Genomic DNA, 23,672 nt, shown 5'->3' with positions numbered 1-23,672 from the left:
ACAGAGGGAGAGTATGCCAGCACACACCAGAGCGCTATATATCACAGGGATATCACCTATAGAAGTGTGTTTTCCCTTTATAGCTGCATAAATATAGTTATACTGCGCCTAATTTGTGCCCCCCTCTCTTTTTTACCCTTTTCTGTAGTGCAGGACTGCAGGGGAGAGCCAGGGAGCTTCCTTCCAGCGAAGCTGTGAGGGAAAAATGGCGCCAGTGTGCTGAGGGAGATGGCTCCGCCCCTTTTTCGGTGGGCTTTCTCCCGCTAATGTAAAAGTTCTGGCAGGGGTTAAAAAGCACCTATATAGCCCCTGGGGCTATATATGGTGCCAGTTTGCCAGCCAAGGTGTTAGTATTGCTGCTCAGGGCGCCCCCCCCCTGTGCCCTGCACCCATCAGTGACCGCAGTGTGTGGTGTGCATGAGGAGCAATGGCGCACAGCTGCAGTGCTGTGCGCTACCTTGGAGAAGACAGAAGTCTTCAGCCGCCGATTTTCTGGACCACCTTCTTGCTTCTGGCTCTGTCAGGGGGACGGCGGCGCGGCTCCGGGAACGGACGACGAGGTCGGGTCCTGTGTTCGATCCCTCTGGAGCTAATGGTGTCCAGTAGCCTAAGAAGCCCAAGCTACCACCACTTAGGTAGGTTCGCTTCTTCTCCCCTTAGTCCCTCGATGCAGTGAGCCTGTTGCCAGCAGGTCTCACTGAAAATAAAAAACCTAAACTATACTTTCTTTCTAGGAGCTCAGGAGAGCCCCTAGTGTGCATCCAGCTCGGCCGGGCACAGAAATCTAACTGAGGCTTGGAGGAGGGTCATAGGGGGAGGAGCCAGTGCACACCAGGTAGTCCTAAATCTTTCTTAGAGTGCCCAGTCTCCTGCGGAGCCCGTCTATTCCCCATGGTCCTTACGGAGTTCCCAGCATCCACTAGGACGTTAGAGAAAGAAAGTTTATTTTAGGTTTTTTATTTTCAGTGAGATCTGCTGGCAACAGACTCACTGCTACGAGGGACTAAGGGGAGAGAAGCGAACCTACCTGCTTGCAGCTAGCTTGGGCTTCTAGGCTACTGGACACCATTAGCTCCAGGGGGATCGAACACAGGCCCAGCCTCGGTCGTCCGGTCCCGGAGCCGCGCCGCCGTCCCCCTTACAGAGCCAGAAGCAAGAAGAGGGTCCTGGAAATCGGCGGCAGAAGACTTCGGTCTTCATCAAGGTAGCGCACAGCACTGCAGCTGTGCGCCATTGCTTCCCATGCACACCTCACACTCCGGTCACTGATGGGTGCAGGGCGCTGGGGGGGGGGGGGGCGCCCTGGGCTGCAATATTGAGTACCTTGGCTGGCAAATAACACATAATATAGTCATAGAGGATATATATGTGTAAAATACCCCTGCCAGATATACATAGAAAAAAGCGTGAGAAGTCCGCCGAAAAAGGGGCGGGGCTATCTCCCTCAGCACACTGGCGCCATTTTCCCTCACAGCTCCGCTGGAAGGATCGCTCCCAGGCTCTCCCCTGCAGTTTCCAGACTACATAGGGTAAAAAAGAGAGGGGGGGCACTAAATTTAGGCGCAATATTGTGTATACAAGCAGCTATTGGGAAAAATCACTCAGTTATAGTGTTAATCCCTGTGTTATATAGCGCTGTTGGTGTGTGCTGGCATACTCTCTCTCTGTCTCCCCAAAGGGCTTTGTGGGGTCCTGTCCTCAGTCAGAGCATTCCATGTGTGTGTGCGGTGTGTCGGTACGGCTGTGTCGACATGTTTGATGAGGAGGCTTATGTGGAGGCGGAGCAGGTGCCGATAAATGTGATGTCACCCCCTGCGGGGTCGACACCTGAGTGGATGGTTATGTGGAAGGAATTACGCGACAGTGTCGACTCCTTACATAAAAGGTTTGACGACATAGCAGATGTGGGACAGCAGGCTTCTCAGCCTGTGCCTGCCCAGACGTCTCTAAAGCCATCAGGGGCTCGAAAACGCCCGCTACCTCAGATGGCAGACACAGATGTCGACACGGATACTGACTCCAGTGTCGACGATGATGAGACTAGTGTACATTCCAATAGAGCCACCCGTTACATGATTACGGCAATGAAAAATGTGTTGCATATTTCTGATATTACCCCAGGTACCACAAAAAAGGGTATTATGTTTGGGGAGAAAAAACTACCAGTGGTTTTTTCCCCATCTGATGAATTAAATGAAGTGTGTGAAGAAGCGTGGGCTTCCCCCGATAAGAAACTGGTAATTTCTAAAAAGTTACTAATGGCGTACCCTTTCCCGCCAGAGGACAGGTCACGTTGGGAGACATCCCCTAGGGTGGATAAAGCGCTCACACGTCTGTCAAAAAAGGTGGCACTACCGTCTCCGGACACGGCCGCCCTAAAGGAGCCTGCAGATAGAAAGCAGGAGGCTATCCTGAAGTCTGTATATACACACTCAGGTATTATACTGAGACCGGCTATTACTTCAGCATGGATGTGCAGTGCTGCAGCTGCGTGGTCAGATTCCCTGTCGGAAAACATTGATACCCTAGACAGGTACACTATATTGCTACCCGTAGAGCATATTAAAGACGCTGTCTTGTACATGAGAGATGCACAGAGGGATATTTGCCGGCTGGCATCTAAAATAAACGCAATGTCCATTTCTGCCAGGAGAGGATTGTGGACTCGGCAGTGGACAGGAGATGCAGATTCTAAAAGGCACATGGAAGTATTGCCTTACAAGGGTGAGAAGTTGTTTGGGGATGGTCTCTCGGACCTCGTTTCCACAGCGACAGCTGGGAAGTCAGCATTTTTACCCCATGTTCCCTCACAGCCAAAGAAAGCACCATATTATCAGGTACAGTCCTTTCGGCCCCAGAAAGGCAAGCGGGTTAGAGGCGCGTCCTTTCTGCCAGAGGCAGAGGTAGAGGGAAAAAGCTGCAACATACAGCCAGTTCCCAGGAACAAAAGTCCTCCCCCGCTTCCTCTAAGTCTACCGCATGACGCTGGGGCTCCACAGGCGGAGCCAGGTACGGTGGGGGCCCGTCTCAAGAACTTCAGCGACCAGTGGGCTCGCTCACGGGTGGATCCCTGGATTCTACAAGTGGTATCTCAGGGGTACAAGCTGGAATTCGAGACATCTCCCCCTCGCCGTTTCCTCAAATCTGCCTTGCCGACAGCTCCCCCGGACAGGGAGGCAGTGCTGGAGGCGATTCACAAGCTGTATTCTCAGCAGGTGATAATCAAGGTACCCCTTCTTCAACAAGGACGGGGTTACTATTCCACAATGTTTGTGGTACCGAAACCGGACGGTTCGGTGAGACCCATTTAAAATTTAAAATCCTTGAACACTTATATAAGAAGGTTCAAGTTCAAGATGGAATCGCTCAGGGCGGTGATTGCAAGCCTGGACGAGGGGGATTCCATGGTATCACTGGACATCAAGGATGCTTACCTGCATGTCCCCATTTACCCTCCTCACCAGGAGTACCTCAGATTGTGGTACAGGACTGTCATTACCAATTCCAGACGTTGCCGTTTGGTCTGTCCACGGCACCGAGGGTATTTACCAAGGTAATGGCCGAAATGATGATACTCCTTCGGAGAAAGGGAGTTTTAATTATCCCATACTTGGACGATCTCCTTATAAAGGCGAGGTCCAGGGAACAGTTGTTGATCGGTGTAGCACTAGCTCGGGAAGTGCTACAACAGCACGGCTGGATCCTGAATATTCCAAAGTCGCAGCTGGTTCCTACAACGCGTCTACTGTTCCTGGGGATGGTTCTGGACACAGAACAGAAAAAAGTATTTCTCCCGGAGGAGAAGGCCAAGGAGTTGTCATCTCTAGTCAGAGACCTCCTAAAACCAAAACAGGTGTCGGTGCACCACTGCACGCGAGTCCTGGGAAAGATGGTGGCTTATTACGAAGCAATTCCATTCGGAAGGTTCCATGCAAGGATCTTTCAGTGGGATCTGTTGGACAAGTGGTCCGGATCGCATCTTCAGATGCATCAGCTGATAACCCTGTCTCCAAGGACCAGGGTGTCGCTGTTGTGGTGGCTGCAGAGTGCTCATCTTCTAGAGGGCCGCAGATTCGGCATACAGGACTGGGTCCTGGTGACCACGGATGCCAGCCTTCGAGGTTGGGGGGCAGTCACACAGGGAAGAAACTTCCAAGGACTATGGACAAGTCAGGAGACTTCCCTACACATAAATATTCTGGAACTAAGGGCCATTTACAATGCCCTAAGTCAGGCAAGACCCCTGCTTCAACACCAGCCGGTGCTGATCCAGTCAGACAACATCACGGCGGTCACCCATGTAAACCGTCAGGGCGGCACAAGAAGCAGGATGGCGATGGCAGAAGCCACAAGGATTCTCCGATGGGCGGAAAATCATGTGTTAGCACTGTCAGCAGTGTTCATTCCCGGAGTGGACAACTGGGAAGCAGACTTTCTCTGCAGACACGACCTCCACCCGGGAGAGTGGGGACTTCATCCAGAAGTCTTCCAAATGGTTGTACACCGGTGGGAAAGGCCACAGGTGGACATGATGGCGTCCCGCCTCAACAAAAAGCTAAAAAGATATTGCGCCAGGTCAAGGGACCCTCAGGCGATAGCTGTGGACGCTCTGGTAACACAGTGGGTGTACCAGTCGGTGTATGTGTTCCCTCCTCTGCCTCTCATACCCAAGGTACTGAGAATAATAAGAAGGAGAGGAGTAAGAACTATACTCATTGTTCCGGATTGGCCAAGAAGAGCTTGGTACCCAGAACTTCAAGAAATGATCTCAGAGGACCCATGGCCTCTGCCGCTCAGACAGGACCTGCTGCAGCAGGGGGCCCTGTCTGTTCCAAGACTTACCGCGGCTGCGTTTGATGGCATGGCGGTTGAACGCCGGATCCTGAAGGAAAAGGGCATTCCGGAGAAAGTTATCCCTACGCTAATTAAAGCTAGGAAAGAAGTGACCGCAAACCATTATCACCGCATATGGCGGAAATATGTTGCGTGGTGTGAGGCCAGGAAGGCCCCAACGGAGGAATTTCAGCTAGGTCGATTTCTGCACTTCCTACAGTCAGGGGTGACTATGGGCCTAAAATTGGGTTCCATTAAGGTCCAGATTTCGGCTCTATCGATTTTCTTCCAAAAAGAACTGGCTTCACTACCTGAAGTTCAGACATTTGTCAAGGGAGTGCTGCATATTCAGCCCCCTTTTGTGCCCCCAGTGGCACCTTGGGATCTCAACATGGTGTTGGATTTCCTAAAGTCGCATTGGTTTGAACCACTTAAAACCGTGGAACTAAAATATCTCACGTGGAAAGTGGTCATGCTGTTGGCCTTGGCTTCGGCCAGGCGTGTATCAGAATTGGCGGCTTTGTCTTGTAAAAGCCCTTATCTGATTTTCCATATGGATAGGGCGGAATTGAGTACTCGTCCCCAATTTCTCCCAAAGGTTGTTTCAGCGTTTCATTTGAACCAGCCTATTGTGGTGCCTGCGGCTACTCGTGACTTGGAGGACTCCAAGTTGCTGGACGTAGTCCGGGCCCTAAAAATCTATGTTTCCAGGACAGCTGGAGTCAGAAAGACTGACTCGCTATTTATCCTGCATGCGCCCAACAAGTTGGGTGCGCCTGCTTCAAAGCAGACTATTGCTCGTTGGATCTGTAGCACGATTCAACTTGCACATTCTGCGGCTGGACTGCCGCATCCTAAATCTGTAAAAGCCCATTCCACGAGGAAGGTGGGCTCTTCTTGGGCGGCTGCCCGAGGGGTCTCGGCTTTACAACTTTGCCGAGCAGCTACTTGGTCGGGGTCAAACACATTTGCTAAATTCTACAAGTTTGATACCCTGGCTAAAGAGGACCTAGAGTTCGCTCATTCGGTGCTGCAGAGTCATCCGCACTCTCCCGCCCGTTTGGGAGCTTTGGTATAATCCCCATGGTCCTTACGGAGTTCCCAGCATCCACTAGGACGTCAGAGAAAATAAGATTTTACTCACCGGTAAATCTATTTCTCGTAGTCCGTAGTGGATGCTGGGCGCCCGTCCCAAGTGCGGATTGTCTGCAATACTTGTATATAGTTATTGTTTAACTAAAGGGTTATTGTTGAGCCATCTGTTGAGAGGCTCAGTTATATTTCATACTGTTAACTGGGTATAGTATCACGAGTTATACGGTGTGATTGGTGTGGCTGGTATGAGTCTTACCCGGGATTCAAAATCCTTTCCTTATTGTGTCAGCTCTTCCGGGCACAGTATCCTAACTGAGGTCTGGAGGAGGGTCATAGAGGGAGGAGCCAGTGCACACCAGGTAGTCCTAAAGCTTTCTTTAGTTGTGCCCAGTCTCCTGCGGAGCCGCTATTCCCCATGGTCCTTACGGAGTTCCCAGCATCCACTACGGACTACGAGAAATAGATTTACCGGTGAGTAAAATCTTATTTTTTACACTTATTATTATTATTATTATTATTATATCATTATTTGTATTTACTATTATTTCATCAGACTTTTTTCTTTCAAATTTCATTATGCCATTTTGTTATTAATGCCCACATCATCAATTCTATCTGTTGAAGGGGTATATCCATATTTTCCAGGTATCTGTAATTATCCAGTTTACAGCGCTTACATTTTTTAGTTAAGCAGCTGCACATATTTCCTTGCCATGTAAAAGTAACACATTTTCATCCAGAATACAGATTTATGTAAAATGACATCATAGTACATTCATTCTGCATGCCGAGTTAATCATCTTCTGTCTTTGCACTGATTCACTGTTTCCATTTCCCACTGTCTTTATGATACTCAATCTCATTAACACAGATGACATAATTAAAGATTATATATATTAAAAGCAAGAATATTTTGTGCTAAAATGTCTGTCCGTCCGTGATGCCAGCCCTGTGTGAGCCACATATTGATCTTTGAATTCTGAAATCCTTTTTGTTACATGGCGGTCAGGAAATACATAGGGGCCTGAGTTATCCAAAAGTGTACTTCAGACTAAAGGGTCTATGGTGGTCATTCCGATTTGATCGCACGTAGCAACTTTTTGCTGCTCGTGCGATCAACTAGACGCCGCCTATGGGGGGAGTGTATTTTAGCATAGCAGGGCTGTGATCGCTTGTGCAGCCCTGCTATGCTAAAAAAGTTTCCTGTAAAACAAGACCAGGGTCAGACCTACTTACCCTGTGCAACGGATCCAGCAACGAAGGTCCCGGGATTGACGTCAGACATCCACCCTCCAAACGCCTGGACACACCTGCGTTTGCCTCACCACGCCTGGAAAACGGTGAGTTGACGCCCAGGAATGCCTCCCCGCTATCAATCTTCTAGCGATCGCCGCTGCGATCACTTTCAGCGCTGCCAGCGTCGCTGCCCGGTGACGACCATCACCAGGCAATGACACGCGTGCGCATTGCGGCCGCATTGCAGCCGCCGCGCAGCCGCAGTCCCGACCCGTTCGCATCGCAGCGAAGAACCACTGCGTGCGAACTGGTCGGAATGACCTCCTATGTACTAAGCCTTGGAGATAAAGTGGACAGAGATAAAGTACCAGCCAAACAGCTCCTGTCATTTTGCACACACAGCCTGTAAGATGGCAGTTAGGAGCTGATTGGCTGATACTCCGTCCACATTATCTCTCTCCAAGGCATAGTACATAAACCGCTAAGAGGTAGATGTACTAAAACTTCTAAAAATGAAAAGTAGAGTTATTTCCTATAGCAACCAGACCCCAGGTATCATATTCTAGATTGTAGCAGTTAAGTGACAGGTGGGATATGATCAATTGCTAGAGGAAACATCTCAACTTTTCCTTTTCTAGAAATGTTAGTAAATCTACAGTACTCATCAGTGGACCTCCTGTTAGTAATATCAATCATCCATGTAAAGTTTCCAATAGAGTTTGTTTTATTATGTAATACCTACTGTATATGCCTATTGGTAGTTGCTTTGCGACATTGCACCGTGTTATTAAAAAAAAAAAAAAAAAAATCAGTTACCAAAGCAACTTGACTGTTACGTCAGAACCTAATTTGCTTGCTAGAAGCTCAATGATGTCCTTGTTTACAAAGACAGCAAGTTTACTGCCTTCCACTAAACCTAGCATGTGGCATCGATCTGGAACAGCCAGGCTCAGAAACTGATATGGAGAAAGTATGGAAGAAAACAAGCGCTAATAACATTACATCGCATATTAACAGTATTTATCACAACTATCAAACATTTTCTATCCTTTTCCATATTGCATGGATGACTTTTAAAGAGAGCAAATGCTTAATAACATATGTTACATTTAAACATGTGCCCAAATAGAATTATTGGAATGGTCTTTCTATCTACAAGGATCTGATTCTGAAGTGCAGAATACTGTAAGTACAGCTCTGTTCAGCACTGGTGTATCCAGCATATGGCGTGCAGTACATAATATGAAATTATGTCCGATATTCTGCATCATTGTGTCTGCCTGGAACATTAAATTTAAATTAAATCAGCGTAATGCTAGGTTTTTATTTAGTAAGTCATTAAACAAAAGATTTGTTATAGTTCTATTTTAGAGAGATCACATATCAATTTTATTGTAGCTTCCATAGGGGCTATTAGAAGGAGGAAAAAAAAGTGAATTCTATTAAGGTCAACCATTAACTGCCTGCTGTCCAGCAATGGAACTCATTCAGAATTTGACGCAATTTGTCCTCGTAACGCAAATGTAACATGCACCCAGGAATAAATTAGCGTTTTGCTAGCTATGCAGAGTTGGGTGTGAACATGACTTGCATACAGTAGGCAGCAAGTGCGCCAGTAATACAAAAGAAAAGGTGGGTACTAACATGGGGAGTAATTCAGGAATGGGCGTAAATCCAATTTTTGGGGGAGTTGAGCGAGTATCGGCAGTCTGGGCGTGCATCTACGTCATACAGCACATATGCCACGAGGGTTTTGTGATGGCGGTCGCAGAGAGGATTTATTGACAAAGTGATTGACAGTCAGGAAGCATTTGGGGGAGGTATCAGGGAGTGGCGACAAATACGCAGGGGTGTGGGGCGTGTCTGAGGATGTGACTGCGATCCCGTATGCAGCTGCAATGTTTCTGCTGTCTTCCTGCATACAAAGGGCTCCTCAGAACTTCAGTAAATGACTGATCTGCAACGGACGCTGCATCTTTGTTCGCAAACGCTGAGATTTGCAAAACTGCAGGTGGGTGTCTCAATACGAATCCAGGCGGCTGTGAAATTAGCCTACTTTCACACAACCGTTGTGTACATATTCCCAGCTACGAATGCATTTGTGTACATCTCTGAATCACAATCTTTTCCATACATCAATTTTTCATTATTATATGGGAATCTACCCTTAGGGGTCTATGTACTAAGCTTTGGAAAGTGATAAAGTGAAGAGGGATAAAGTACTGGTCAGTCATCTCCTAACTGCTATGCTACAGGCTGTGTTGTAAAACAGTTAGGAGCTGGTTGGTTGGTACTTTGGGGCTAATTCAGACCTGATCGCATGCTGTGCATTTTCGCACAGCGGACGATCAGATCTGAACTGCGCATGCAACGCAATGCGCAGGTGCGATGGTCCGCAGTGACGGGGAGCGCCAGGAAGCAACGGTATGGTGCAAAAAAATCAGATCGCACCAGTGATCGCAAGAAGATTGACAGGAAGAGGGCATTTGTGGGTGGCAACTAACCATTTTCAGGGAGTGTCCGGAAAAATGCAGGAGGGACCCGGCGTTTTGTGGGAGGAATCGTGATGTCAGCTCCGGCCCGCGATCATCGCAGCGGCTGAGTAAGTCCTGGGCTGCGCAGAGACTGCACAAACTGCTGTTTGTGCAGCTCTCCTGCACATGCGATTGCACACCTGCACACACAAAATACCCTCCCCCTGTAGGCGGCGACTACCTGATCGCAGGGATGCAAAAAACGCACCCTAGCGATCAGGTCTGAATTGCCCCCATTATCTCCATCTACATTACCACTCTCCAAGACTTAGTACATAAGCCCCTACATCTCCCTATTTGGGAATAATTCTGACCATAACTGAACCAACAAAAGATACTTTTTTTTTATTAGGGTTTACACATTGCTGTTCTAACTATTTTTAAAGAAAATATATGTGATATCCAGCCAGGGGCGGATTGGGATCGAACACCAGCCCGGGACCAATTTATGGAAGCAGAGTCTGAGGGGGAGGGGCCTGTCAAGAGGGCGGGGTCACTCCTCAGAGGTCCTGATTCTGAGATAGACACAGTTGGGGCCTCCTTTGCTTTACGTTTTGCTAATGTTTACCTTCGACTTTATGCATATGCTGCTACAATGCCCTTACCTAATGGACATCTGTACGTCTGAATATACAAGGACTGATATGCCCACTTTCTGTTTCTACTGACAGTGCAGTCATGCCTTTACTCTACATCTGATTTTACTGATTTTTCATTCTACAAACCCTTTTTTTTTTTACCTTTATATGTTTCAAAGTACAGGGAGGAGAAGCACACACTACATACAGCACAGTACAGGATGGGAGCACACACTACATACAGCACAATACAGGGAGGGGGCACACACTACATACAGCACAGTACAGGGAGGGGGAGCACACACTACATACAGCACAGTACAGGGAGGGAGCACACACTACATACAGCACAGTACAGGGAGGGGGAGCACACACTACATACAGCACAGTACAGGGAGGGAGCACACACTACATACATCACAGTACAGGGAGGGGGAGCACACACTACATACAGCACAGTACAGGGAGGAGAAGCACACACTACATAGAGCACAGTACAGGGAGGGAGCACATACTACACACAGCACAGTACAAGGAGGGAGCACACACTACATACAGCACAGTACAGGGAGGGAGCACACACTACATACAGCACAGTACAGGGAGGGGGAGCACACACTACATACAGCACAGTACAGGGAGGGGGAGCACACACTACATACAGCACAGTACAGGGAGGGGGAGCACACACTACATACAGCACAGTACAGGGAGGGAGCACACACTACATACAGCACAGTACAGGGAGTGAGCACACACTACATACAGCACAGTACAGGGAGGGGAGCACACACTACATACAGCACAGTACAGGGAGGGAGCACACACTACATACAGCACAGTACAGGGAGGGGGAGCACACACTACATACAGCACAGTACAGGGAGGGGGAGCACACACTACATATAGCACAGTACAGGGAGGGAGCACACACTACATACAGCACAGTACAGGGAGGGGGAGCACACACTACATACAGCACAGTACAGGGAGGGGGAGCACACACTACATATAGCACAGTACAGGGAGGGAGCACACACTACATACAGCACAGTACAGGGAGTGAGCACACACTACATACAGCACAGTACAGGGTGGGGGCACACACAAGTAGTGAAATACAGACACAGGGGACCAGGGCAATGGAATCTGTCCCAGTGGCCAATCCACCCCTGATTACATACATAGCCACCATATAATTGCATGACTAGCACCACATTACATGTATAGCACTGCGCTACACGTATAGCACTGCATTAGACAAATAGCAGCACATAACACAAATAGCACCACATTGCAGGTATAGCACCACATTACAAAAATAGCACCACATTACATACATAGCCACCATATTACATACGTAGCCACCGCATTACATACGTAGCCACCGCATTACATAAATAGGCCCATCATCATGGACAGACATTGGGCAGCTATAGGGATGAAGGACTCTGCATTAGAGATTGTCCCAGGGCTGGCTGTGAGTGCTGCCTGATCAGCTGGCATCCTGAGAACAAGGTACATCCTGCTCCTGTCCAGTCCCCAAACCAGACACTGTGACCGGGGACGCCCTAACCCTTACACCATCATGATAATGCAAATAGTGTAATTAAAAATAACCTCTCTGCCGGGTCCCCTTCAGTGCTCATTCACCGCTCTGGCCAGTTCAGTGAGAGTGCGGGAGCTAAGGTGGCGGGGGGGGGTGTAGTGAACCCGGCTCCGACCATCGCTATGCTGCTGCTCCCGGGCCGGGCTAATTGAAGAGATCTTTGGCTGGGGCCAGAGAGAGGATGCTGCTGGGCTAGTTAACTTTCTCAAGGTCCCCCGTTGGTAGAACAGCTTCACCACTTTTCACAGCTAGTGGCACCTGGAAGTGCCAGCTAGCCTAACTTCCGGATAGCGTTCCAATGAACCGCAAGTACTGGAAGCAGGGTGAGCCAGCCCAGCCTGAGTGTGAATCGGCCTGGCTGAGGGGGATATGGGACCGGCCCATCGGAATCTGTCATGGTGTCCTGGTGGGCCAATCCGCCCCTGTATCCAGCGCCGAAGAAACACACACACAAACATCTCTTAACCAAGTGGAACTTTATGGGAAGTCCCCCATTTTCCCAGGCTGCAGGACAATCCTTTCCAATTTATTCATTGTTTTATTATATTTGATATTATTCGGATGATGCTAGTCAGAACAGCTGCCTATTTTTCCTGTGCGGGCCAATGTGTTTATTACTGTGGGGCTAAGGCGTGTTTTTTTCCTGTGTAGCCCAATATGTGACTTTGATGAGACAGTCTCCACACCCCTTGCAGTGAGAACACACACCCTTTTTTTGTCACATCACATACATTTTCCTACGTTGCATGCAAATGTGCCACCTTGGTAGATCACCAAATCTTTTCAGCTTTCAGAGTAGATCACCGACTCTAAAAGACTGACCACCCCTGGCCTACAGTATTATGGGGATTGCTGCAGCAAGCAATTGTGTACTCAGTGCAGGAGATACTGTATCTCTGATTATAATACAGTTATTGCTGTTTCATATTGTCCAAACAAATAAACATTGAAGCAACTCTGCCAAAATTCCAGGCGATTGCTGCGAACAGAATTCTAATGCCAACGTCCACCCATATTATCTTTGCAACGTGCGGGGCATGCAGTGGTGCCTCCGGTTAGTTTACAGGGGTGGTATTCAGTAGGCCGGCTGTTGGGATCCCGGCGCACAGTATACCGGCGCCGGAATCCTGACACCTGGCATACCGACAACTATTCTCCCTCTTGGGGGTCCACGGCCCCCCTGGAGGGAGAATAAATAGCGTGGTGCGCTTAGCGTGCCACCATGTCCGCAGCGTGGCGAGTGCAGCGAGCCCGCAAGGGGCTCATTTTTGTTTGCCCAGCTCTCGGTATGCCGGCGGTCGGGATCGCGGCCCCTGGCATACCATACTACACACGGTTTACAGGACCAAATCAAATTATTTATGGTTAAAGCGATAGACAAATCCAGTGCTAGTGGCTGCCAGTCAAAAACCATGAGGACAATCAGAAGCAAAACTATGCCACCACATAACTGAACCGAAGGATGACAATTTACTTAATTTATTTATTTTTTGGCAAAATTTATCAATAAAAAACTTTTACCCTAGGGGTATTGTGAAAAAAACATTGGTACTCTAGGGCACCGTGATTCATTAAAGTTTGGTAAACACTGCTCTAATGGATTACAGTGTATGCTTTTCATTTATATTAGTATTTTTGTGCCATCCAGGACACCATTATTTTATTTCTTGGAGCCAGGATGTGTATCTGTAGGTAAATCCATAGTGTACACCTACTTTATTACTGTACTAGCCTGTGAGCCTTGCACAGATTCTGCAGCGACAGCATGCTTCTGTTATACCGCCTCATACTGCACCTCTTGTATTGTGCTAAATACATTACTATGCTTAATGGGTTAATTACAGTGTGTCCTAGACTCCTAGTAAAACTACACTCTGCTTATATATTCCACGTACCGCATTTAAGGTGTATTCATCTACTATTGTCAACTGTGTCAATTGTCTTCTATTGTATTGAAGAGCTATTGTCATTGCGTTCAGATCTCTGAGCTCACTATAGTGCCTTACATCTTCTAATCTGAATACTGCACATTATTGTTCAGTTAATATTCTTGAAGTCTTTTTGTAATTAATTTGTGTCACATTGTGATAGGGAAAGTAGACCAGGTAGTAGCTTTTCAATCAGTGCCGCGTGTTGTGTGCTGTGATCGGCAAACTCAGGGTTTTACACATAAATTAGATTTTTATTACAGGTATTGGTAGCTTTGTAGTACAACTAAAATGCTGGCTCCCATAATACAGAATACAGTTCTTTGTTACACTGAGGGTCTCTACTCTGTAAATACCCTGTCACAACTGAGGGCCTGAGCTGACGGGAGGCAGCCTCAGTTGTAGGGGCTGAGATGTACCGGAACCTGGGAGGTTGTATCAGACCCCTGGACATGTAAGTAACATGAATAATAACTGCCCGAAGGCGTGACCACGACAACTTGGATAAAAGTCAATGATGTTTATTATGACAACTCCGCAACACAGCAGCAGTAAAAGAAAACGTAAAAGTCAGCAAAGAATAAATACAGTTCCTGGGTACTACAGGATGGCAGGAGCCACAGGGAACTGGTAGTGTGAGATAGTTCTTATAATCTTCTAGATGGAAAGTCCTTACCAGGCCCGACTGTAGCAGTGGAGATAACCCAGGATTGTACCAGCTGGTGTTCCAGGAAAAGCTGGGTTGCTGAAGATAAAACGGCTGCTGTGGATACTGGCTGGAACCAGACTGTTGTTAGCACGGAGTGGATACTGGCTGGAACCAGTTAAATAATAAATGAACTTGGGAGCGATGAAATATGAGCTGAAATGTAGAACTTGAGAGCGGAGAAATAATAATACCGGTGGAGAGTGGTAAAGTGTAGAAAGGACACCGGCCCTTTAAGAGAAGCTGTACTCTGCTGGAAGCTGGGCTGGAAGCAGGTAATGTTGTAGCTGGAAACAGATGAATCCACAATGGATTGGAGAGTCAGGCTACACCGCAGGTGGAATGCTGGTGCGGGTCTCTATGGTGGAAGTCTTGAGACAGGAGCTGGAACCTGGAAGACAATCACAGGAGAGAGACAAACAGGAACTAGGTTTGACAACCAAAGCACTGACGCCTTCCTTGCTCAGGCACAGTGTATTTATACCTGCAGCAAGGAAGGGATTGGCTAGGCAATTATGCAGATTAACAATACTGACAACAGATTGGAGTAAATGATCAGCTGACAGAATCCAAGATGGCTGCGCCCATGCAGACACTTGGAGGGAAGTTTGGTTTGTAATCCATGTGGTAATGAAAACAGTAATGGCGGCGCCGGCCACTGGAGACAGGAGGCGCCAGGCTGACAGATGCACATCCAACCACGCGGACACAGCGGAGGCCGCGGCTGACGTAATCGCCACTCAGACACTCTGGATGCAGAAGTTCAGGGACGGCGGCGGAGGCCGCGGGAGACGCCATGCCAGGTGTAATATGGCGTTTACTGTGACAGTGTCCCAGAGTGACAGGAGAGGATACAGGAATGTACACATCAGGATAACAGATGGGATCCGGTCCTGGAGCGCTGAGCCAGCCTTAGGAGGCATCTGATAGGTAAGAAATGGCGTCCAGATACCCGGATCGTGACATACCCTTTCAGCCTACTCTTCAGTCCAGGGCCAGACTGCCCGTCTGGCACTTTTGGCAAATGCCAGAAGGGCCGATGGTCTGGTGGGCCGGAAAACCCATGCACTGCTGCCCATAGTGCCCTGTTGCTAAGCAATATGGGAGCGTGCCATGAGTCGACGCACCCTCAGTCGTGGCACACCCCCATTTGCAGTGTCCATGCGCGCCTTTTGCGTCACGCATGCCCCCTTTCACGTGTGCACAAACGGATGCCAGTGCTGAAAACAGGTCCCAGTCCGTCTCTGCCTCAGTCCTTGCTGAGAGCTTTGTCACAGCCTCCTATCTCTTGAAGGACACTTGTCTTACCGTGGTCACTTTCAAAGCTCCCCACTGAACCTCTGTTTACTGGTATCAAATCCTCTGGTCTCTCTGTTAGACTGTACATAGCTGTGGCCATACCTCATTTAATTATATGGCTCCTGGGCTTGAACAGATGGCTGACCAGCGCCACCTAGCCTTTAACCACCAAACATGCCCCTCCCCAGATTCCAACTTCTGGGCAACTTTGGGACAAGGTTATTTGTGGCAATGTCTGTCTTCTATGACTTTACCAGAGTCAAACACCACTTTCAAGACCTTCCTGATCTTTCTACCATATTGCAGTATCATTTTACATGTTCTTTTTTTCTAGTTTTTGCTTGGGCCTTGGGAACTCCACGGGTCTGCAACTTCTCCACTTAACCCAACTGAAAAGTATTCAAGTCCAACTGGTAAAATAAAGTATTATGGACCCGGCATATTCTGATTCATGTCAGGTTACCCTGCTCCATCCCTGTTCCTAATCTGCCCTGCCCTCCTATAATGCTTAACTGTCCTGACGCAGGTTCTCCCCTGCTGGAATGTCCCACCTTAGTGACATAGTGATAAAGTGACATAGTTAGTGAGGTTGAAAAAAAGACAAGTTGTCCATCGACTTCAACCTTTGTTTTGATCCTATACTGTTATGAATGTAACCAAAGTATGCCCGTAGTAACTCAATACAGTCTTTTTAAATGTTATATTCCTGGATATCTTTATCAGTTAAAAATGTATCCAACCCATTTTCCGCCATTGAGTCCGCCATTACTACCTTCTCTGGCAAGGTATTCCAGATCCTTACTGCCCTTATTCTGAAGAACCCCCTCCTTCAATGGGTATTAAAAAATTAATTCTTCTAACCTCGGAGAGTGTCCGTATGTCCTTTGTATAGGTCTCCTAGTGAACTAATCATCTGATAGCTCCATAAATCGCCTGATAGCTCCATGGCAGTGAGAGCTGTTGACCGGGAAGAGAGGAAAGGGACCCTCCACTCAAGTGCTCATGACGATCTCAGGACATGCCATCCCGCTATATTTTATATATTCTTTCACTCTTAACTCCTGGGTGCCTTTTCTGAGCTTGGCTGCCATGTGTGGACATGTAAACTACCACTTTGGAGCCACTGTTATATCTTCTTTACTGTCCACTCAGCTGCATCTCATCTCCAATGTGCCCAATTAAATGGCTGCTCGTCCATATGGTCAGAATTTATCATGCTCTCATTTACAGCTCTTTTCACTTTAGGAGCTTTCTCCATGGGGATGGCGAGGTTAACGTTCTAACAGGTGCGATGTGCGACTGCCATGTACTCTCTCACATCATCTCATCATTACTCTTTTTATGGGTTACTTGGCACTTAGGGGTCTATTTACTAAGCCTTGGATGGAGATAAAGTAAATGGAGATAAAGTACCAGCCAATCAGCAACTAACTGTCATTTTTCAAACCCAGTCTGTGACATGTCAGTTAGGAGCTGGTTGGCTGGTACTTTATCTCCGTGGAATTTATCTCCATCTAAAGCTTAGTAAATAGCCCCCTTAGTGTGAGCATGCCTACCTAGTGCAGCTCTTGTTGACGAGTCTAATGGTGCCCTGTTTAAGGGAGGGAATAGCCTTATTGCACAAGTATGTACTTGAATCTCAGAGATGTGCTTATCTCCTTGTTATACAATCTTTGTGAATTAGTCACCGTAGTTACCATTTTGTTGACAGGATAACAACATGGAAAGATCATTATTAACTGGAATTTTTGACAATACTATGCACTGCATTATATACTCAACCTGTATTAGAACATTCAGCCTGTTTTTGTTCTGGAAAGACCCTCGCCCGATAAAAACGACACGTTTGAGAACAGATTTATCAAACCTTGTAAAAAAAGACAAGGGGAGGAATTGCCCATAGCAACCAATCAGATTCTAGCTATTATTTTATAGAATGCACTCGATCAATGATAGCTTGAATATGATTGGCCGACCCCTACACCGTTGGGTTTCTGCTGGCAGCTATTATTTTCTGTCACAATGAGAGGAATCAAACATCAGTTTTGCATTGATTTCCCTCTTCTGCTTGCAGTATAGAGGTTAAATCTGCATTACTTGTAACAAATAAGAGATCTGCAGAGATGGAAATCTATTCTATTATGTTAAATTTAACTTGCATGCAGGCCTAACACAAATAATTAAATAAGGCAGAGCCTCATAGAGGCCATCCGTGGTTCAGCTTCATACTTACATACAAAGCGTGGCCTCTTATTAAATCTGAATTATAAACATAACCCGTGCTGCTGAAAAAGCGGAAAATATTTGTCTCGCTGATCAACTTGCCTCTAAGTAATTTCACATTCCGGGCTGTTGTTTCTCATTACTTTCATTCTCATTTCCTTAACCCACTGCGAGAGAATGCAGAGGGAGAGCAGGGAGGGTGAGAGAAGCAGAAGAGAAAGGGAAGAGAAAGAAGCTTGCAAGAGTCAGAATAGAAAGTAACAAGACAATGTAAATAAAGTGTTTCATAGTTGTTCCCAGGCCTAGACAAGAGTCCCATAGAACCAGGTGTCGGATAGAGCCATGAAAGGACGCATGTTTAGGGGTGTGGCCAGTCTCCAGAGGGGGTGTGGCCAGTCACCACAGAGGTTTGGCTACCCATTAGAGAGTGCATGGTCTGGGCCCATTGATTAATATATAGTACATACTGCCAGTGCATGCTTAATAATGCACCAGATTAATAACAGCAATGCACTGTAGAAAATACATCATAGTTCTGTGCTGTTATAATTAACATATAACATATAATATATAATTCAAGTGCACAGTCTGGAACCTGATCCCTAGAGGAAGAGGTGGGTGTTTCCCGTGTGCCAGTCTGAACCTGCATAGAACCTGCATTAAGGGCATGACAATGCTCCCTATGATGCAGTCATACCCTCTGTGTCCATTCCCAATCTGCTATTGTTGAACAGTATGCACACTGTCCAGAGGCATATTAACACCCTGGGGTGGCCCTGTGCAGTGCTCCCACCCCCTCTATGGAGCACCCCCTACCACCACCACCACCTTCTGCCATCAGCACCATCTTTCCAGACATATTTGGAAAGATGGCACATATGCAGATGCTAGCAAAGGCCCTGGCACAACACCAGAGTATTTGCTATCATGCAGTGGTGGTGGTGGTGCTGGCACATTACATAAATCAGGGAGAAAAGCTGCATGCATTCTTGCCTTCTCTCCCAGAACAGCCGAGAGCGGGCCTCCCACTTACTGAGTGGGCAGACCGGTCAGCCGATGATGCAGTTCATGCAGGATCATGTCATTGCAGCCACGGCTCCCACAGTACAGTAATCTCGGCATTGTATAGCGGCGGGCATGCTCAGTCACTATGATGCGATTGGGCAGTCACGCCCCCAACCACAGCCTCCTCCTGTGCCGCATCATGCTCTCCACCCCGCCCCCTATGCAAAGTCACTCCCCGCATCGCCCACCACAGTGCTGACTTGGCTGCTATAAATTCAGCAACTATGGCGGCATGGCACCAGAGAAGTATGTTATGTGTGCAGGGTTTGCAGTGCAGGGCCTCCCTTTGTGCACCCCAGCACTGTCACTCCCAGCACTTGCTATCCAGGGATCGCGGTTTCTCCTGCAGTAGGAGGGTGTTGACTGATTTAAAAACCAGCACTTGCAGTTTAGTTTCCAGCATCAGGCTGCGGACCCTGGGACATCTCCAGCAGAAAAGCGGGGTTACCAGGCAGGGTGGCCTGTCTCTTTGCCAGTCGGGGGTAGTTGGGTTAATCACAGAAAAAATGTATTTGGATTCAGTTCTTCTGTAATAGACACTGGAAACCAGATACGAGGAAATGATGCAGTGCTTAATGAGAATTATCACTGTTCTAATCATTACTGACTACTAAATGAGCTGAATATTCTGCTACTGTGTGAGCTTGTTCTGCAATGACGAAACACGTTGGCCTCATGTAGAGTTAGGAATAAAGCAAAAAAAGGAAAGCAAATTTGCACTGGGACAAAACCATGTTGTGCTGCAATGATGGTGGGGGAGGGGGGAAACCAGTATGTGTGGTGGAGGTTTTGATGTGGGAAGGGAGCGTGACATACAGTACTGTACAGTGCATAAGTGCAGGGCCGGTTCTTGCCCTTGTGGCGCCCCGGGCAAAAATAGGGGTGTGGCTTCATATGGGGGCGTGGTCAGTTACGCCCCCATTTGTGCCCCTGTAGCGCAGCTGGAAGAAAAATAAAAATAAACTAAAAGTATACTTACAATCCCCGCTCCTGATTCCAGACCTCCTCCTCCGCCGGCGCCGCTCTTCTACACTCCTCGGATCTATGGGAGAGACGTCATTACGTCTCTCCCATAGCACAGCATAGACACTAGAGGTCAATTATGACCCCTAGTGTCTGTGCCACTATGCTGTGTGGTGCGCATAGCGTCTAGTTTCCCTTCATGGAGAGGACCTTTGCTGTGCGGTGCGCGATAGCGTCTAGTTTCTCTTCATGGAGAGGACCTTTGCTGTGGGGTGCGCGATGACGTCATCGCGCACCGCACAGCACAGGTCCTCTCCATGAAGGGAAACTAGACGAGTAGCGTCTGGTTCCCTTCAAAGCGGGGCACAGCGGGGGGCACAGTGGCGGATCTTGCCAGGGTGCGGCGCCCTCCGGATGGCGCCGGCGCCCTCCGGAAGGCGGCGCCCCGGGCAAAAGTACTGCTTGCCCGTGGCAAGATCCGCCACTGCATAAGTGCTATAGGTGCAGGATAGGTGGTGCAACTGTTTTGGTGCTCACAGCTCAGGGGTTCTCTCTTTCCCTGTTGAAGCCCTCTAGGAATTTTTCATCATTGCATTGTATACATGAGCTCACATTTTAGCTACTGTATGAAGCCCACAAATGTTTAGTAACACACCTGGATAGTGTTATAAGTCATCGGAGCTTAGCTAAATTAAATCTATATCCTGCTATCCTAAGCAATCCACAAATTAAATAATTACATCCTTCATCCAACGGGTACATGCAATGATAATGATCTGGGGGGTTATTCAGGTTTGTTACTAATGGGCAAAACCGTGTTGCACTGCAGGTGGGGCAGATATAACACGTGCAGAGAGAGTTAGATTTGGGTGGGTTATATTGTGTCTGTGCAGGGTAAATACTGACTGCTTTATTTTTACACTGTAATTCAGATTTCAGTTTGAACACACCCCACCCAAATCTCCGTAACTTTCTCTGCACATGTTATATCTGCCCAGTGGCGTAAGTTCGCCACAGTTGCCCGGAGGCAAGAAAAATATTGGTGCCCCCCTGTTTCCTATATTAAGATAAATACATGTATGTATGTATTTATGCATGCATGTATGTATATATATATACATACATACATGCATACATATACATATGTGTGTGTGTGTGTGTGTGTGTGTGTGTGTGTGTGTGTGTGTGTGTGTGTGTGTGTGTGTAGTGTTCTGAAAAAAATGTATATACTGTATTTATACATTTAATTGTCTTTTATTTTACACGTTTCATAGCAGTCATACCCAGGATTAGAACCCATGACCTGTTACACTGACAGCAGACACTTTACTGATGGAGTTATTTGCTCCTGTACAGGAAGCATGAGAATTCCTTCTATATGAAGTTAGGTGTAATTGTCAGAGAAGTATCTTCATATAGTTAAAATTATCATATTTCTTATACAGGAGCAAATAGCTTCATCAGTGAGACGTCTGCTTCCAGTTTAATAGGTTGTGGTTTCTAATCCTGGGTATGACACCTGTAAAATGTGTATAATAAAGAGGGTGTGATTTGTAAGGTGCAGGGACCAGTAAGGAAGTCATCCACTGAAGAGATAGCGGCAGCTATCAATTAACTTAATTCAATGGTGTCACAGAATGGGAGGAGAGGTGCCCCCCTTCAGAGCAGGAGCCCGGCGGCAGATGACTCCGTTGCCTCCCAGAGTTCTGCCTCTGTATCTGCCCCACCTGCAGTGTGACGTGGTTTTGCCCAGTTGCTTGCTTTTTTGGTCTGCTAACAAACCTGAATAATTCCCCTGTACAACCTACAACAATGGTTTTTAAAAGTAGACTTTCCAGATGGGTTGGGTATGTTTTGCCTGCGGTTGGGATGGCAGCGGTCAGAATACCGAACGCAGCATCCTGATGTTCAGTATTCTGACAAGGGGAAGGTAAGTATACTTTCCCTCCTGGCCCCCTAAACCCTAACCTCACCCCCATCTCGCAGCCTAAACCTAAACCAAACCCCCCCTGCAGCCTAACCCTCCCATGGTGCCTAAACCTAAAGCCCCCTTCCCGCAGCCCAAACCTAGCCCTCTACCCTGCAGCCTAACCATAACTCTCCCTGGGGGGTGCCTAACCCTAACCCTCCCTCCCCGCAGCCTAAACCTGATCACCCCCTGGGCGCAGCTTAACCCTAATCCTCCGCCCACAGTCTAAACCTAACCCCCAACCCCCCCCCCACAACACAACCCCCCTACCCCCACCGCGGCTGACCTCTCCGGCGCAGCAGTGTGTGGACGTTCGGGATCCCAGCTGTTGGGATTCTGATGCCGGGCTGGAGATCCTATTCGGGATGCCTGTGTCGGCATTCAGAATAGTATCGGTATTCCATCGTCAGTATTCTGACCGCCGGGATCCCAACCACCAGGAGCCTGACCGCAGGGCAGCCATCAGGGGGGGACTGTGGGGACTGGCGTCCTGGGCCATTACAGAGAGGGGGCCCACCCCCGGCTCTTATCGCCAATACCAGGAGAGCTGCACCAGTCTGTGAATCAACAGCAGATTGATGCGCAGGGAGCACTTCATAAAACAAGCCTTCCCTGCGCATCAACTCTGTGTGAACCATTCCTGTAGGTCCACAACACCCCATGTAACGTCACAATGTATGATATCACATAGGGGTGGAGCGGTGCTGCAGAATCTTTTTTTTGGGGGGAGGGAGGGGCCCTGTTTATTTTGTCAGTCCCGGGCCCCACAATTTCTGAAGGCATCCCTGCCTGACCGAATCCCTTTCCAGATAACCCAGGTGGATAGTTACATTGCTCGTGACAGTTTCAATCCTTTGGCTTTGGATGGGGGTCTTGGGTGTAGTGTCCAATCGGCCAGACAGACAGATTAGCTGAACAATATAGCACAGTATATAATATGATGATGAGGAGATGGCTAAATGCAGCACTGCTTCCTTACTGTCCAAAGTTTATCCACTGCAAACTATTGCAAACAACACGTTGTAATTAGCAGACACGAGGGGGAGAGAGTTTGATAAGTAAGGGAATGACAGAAGCAAAAAAAATCTCCAAGTTTGTTTAACTGATAGAGAAAGAAAGTGATAAAGACTGGAGAGGCAGGGAGACAGAAAGAGAATGTTATCCCCGTGCTGCCTGAAATATTGATCCGTTGGCATTTTCTAAAGTGATAAATATTACGGTCAGTATTATTTTGATGTCCTGTGTCTGGTTAACCACTCGGAAAGCCAGTGCTGTGCTGCATGGGATTTTAATTGCTGGGCGGCTAAGGAAACATTGGCAGATTTCGATTAACCCTTTGTTCAGGTGACATTGTTAAAGCAAACATTCTGTAACGCATCCTTCTAATACCCAGACCAAAATTTGATTTTGTACATTCATTTATCTGGTAATGGCATTTCTTTTTATTCTCTGCGCTACCCTAGTGAATTGTATTTGTTTTGTACACAAGCGTTTGTGCAATGTACTGCAATCAAAGAGCTAGAAACCACACGGACTGGATGATGGCTCAAATTCCAGTATTCGGCCCCAGTCTTTACTGGATGTGTATAAATACGCAATAGTAAATAGACGTCTTCGATTATGGACACTTAAGA

This window comes from Pseudophryne corroboree, chromosome 6 (assembly GCF_028390025.1).
Source record: "Pseudophryne corroboree isolate aPseCor3 chromosome 6, aPseCor3.hap2, whole genome shotgun sequence".
In the NCBI taxonomy this organism is placed as follows: Eukaryota; Metazoa; Chordata; class Amphibia; order Anura; family Myobatrachidae; genus Pseudophryne; species Pseudophryne corroboree.
Note: the sequence above shows the minus strand (reverse complement) of the source record.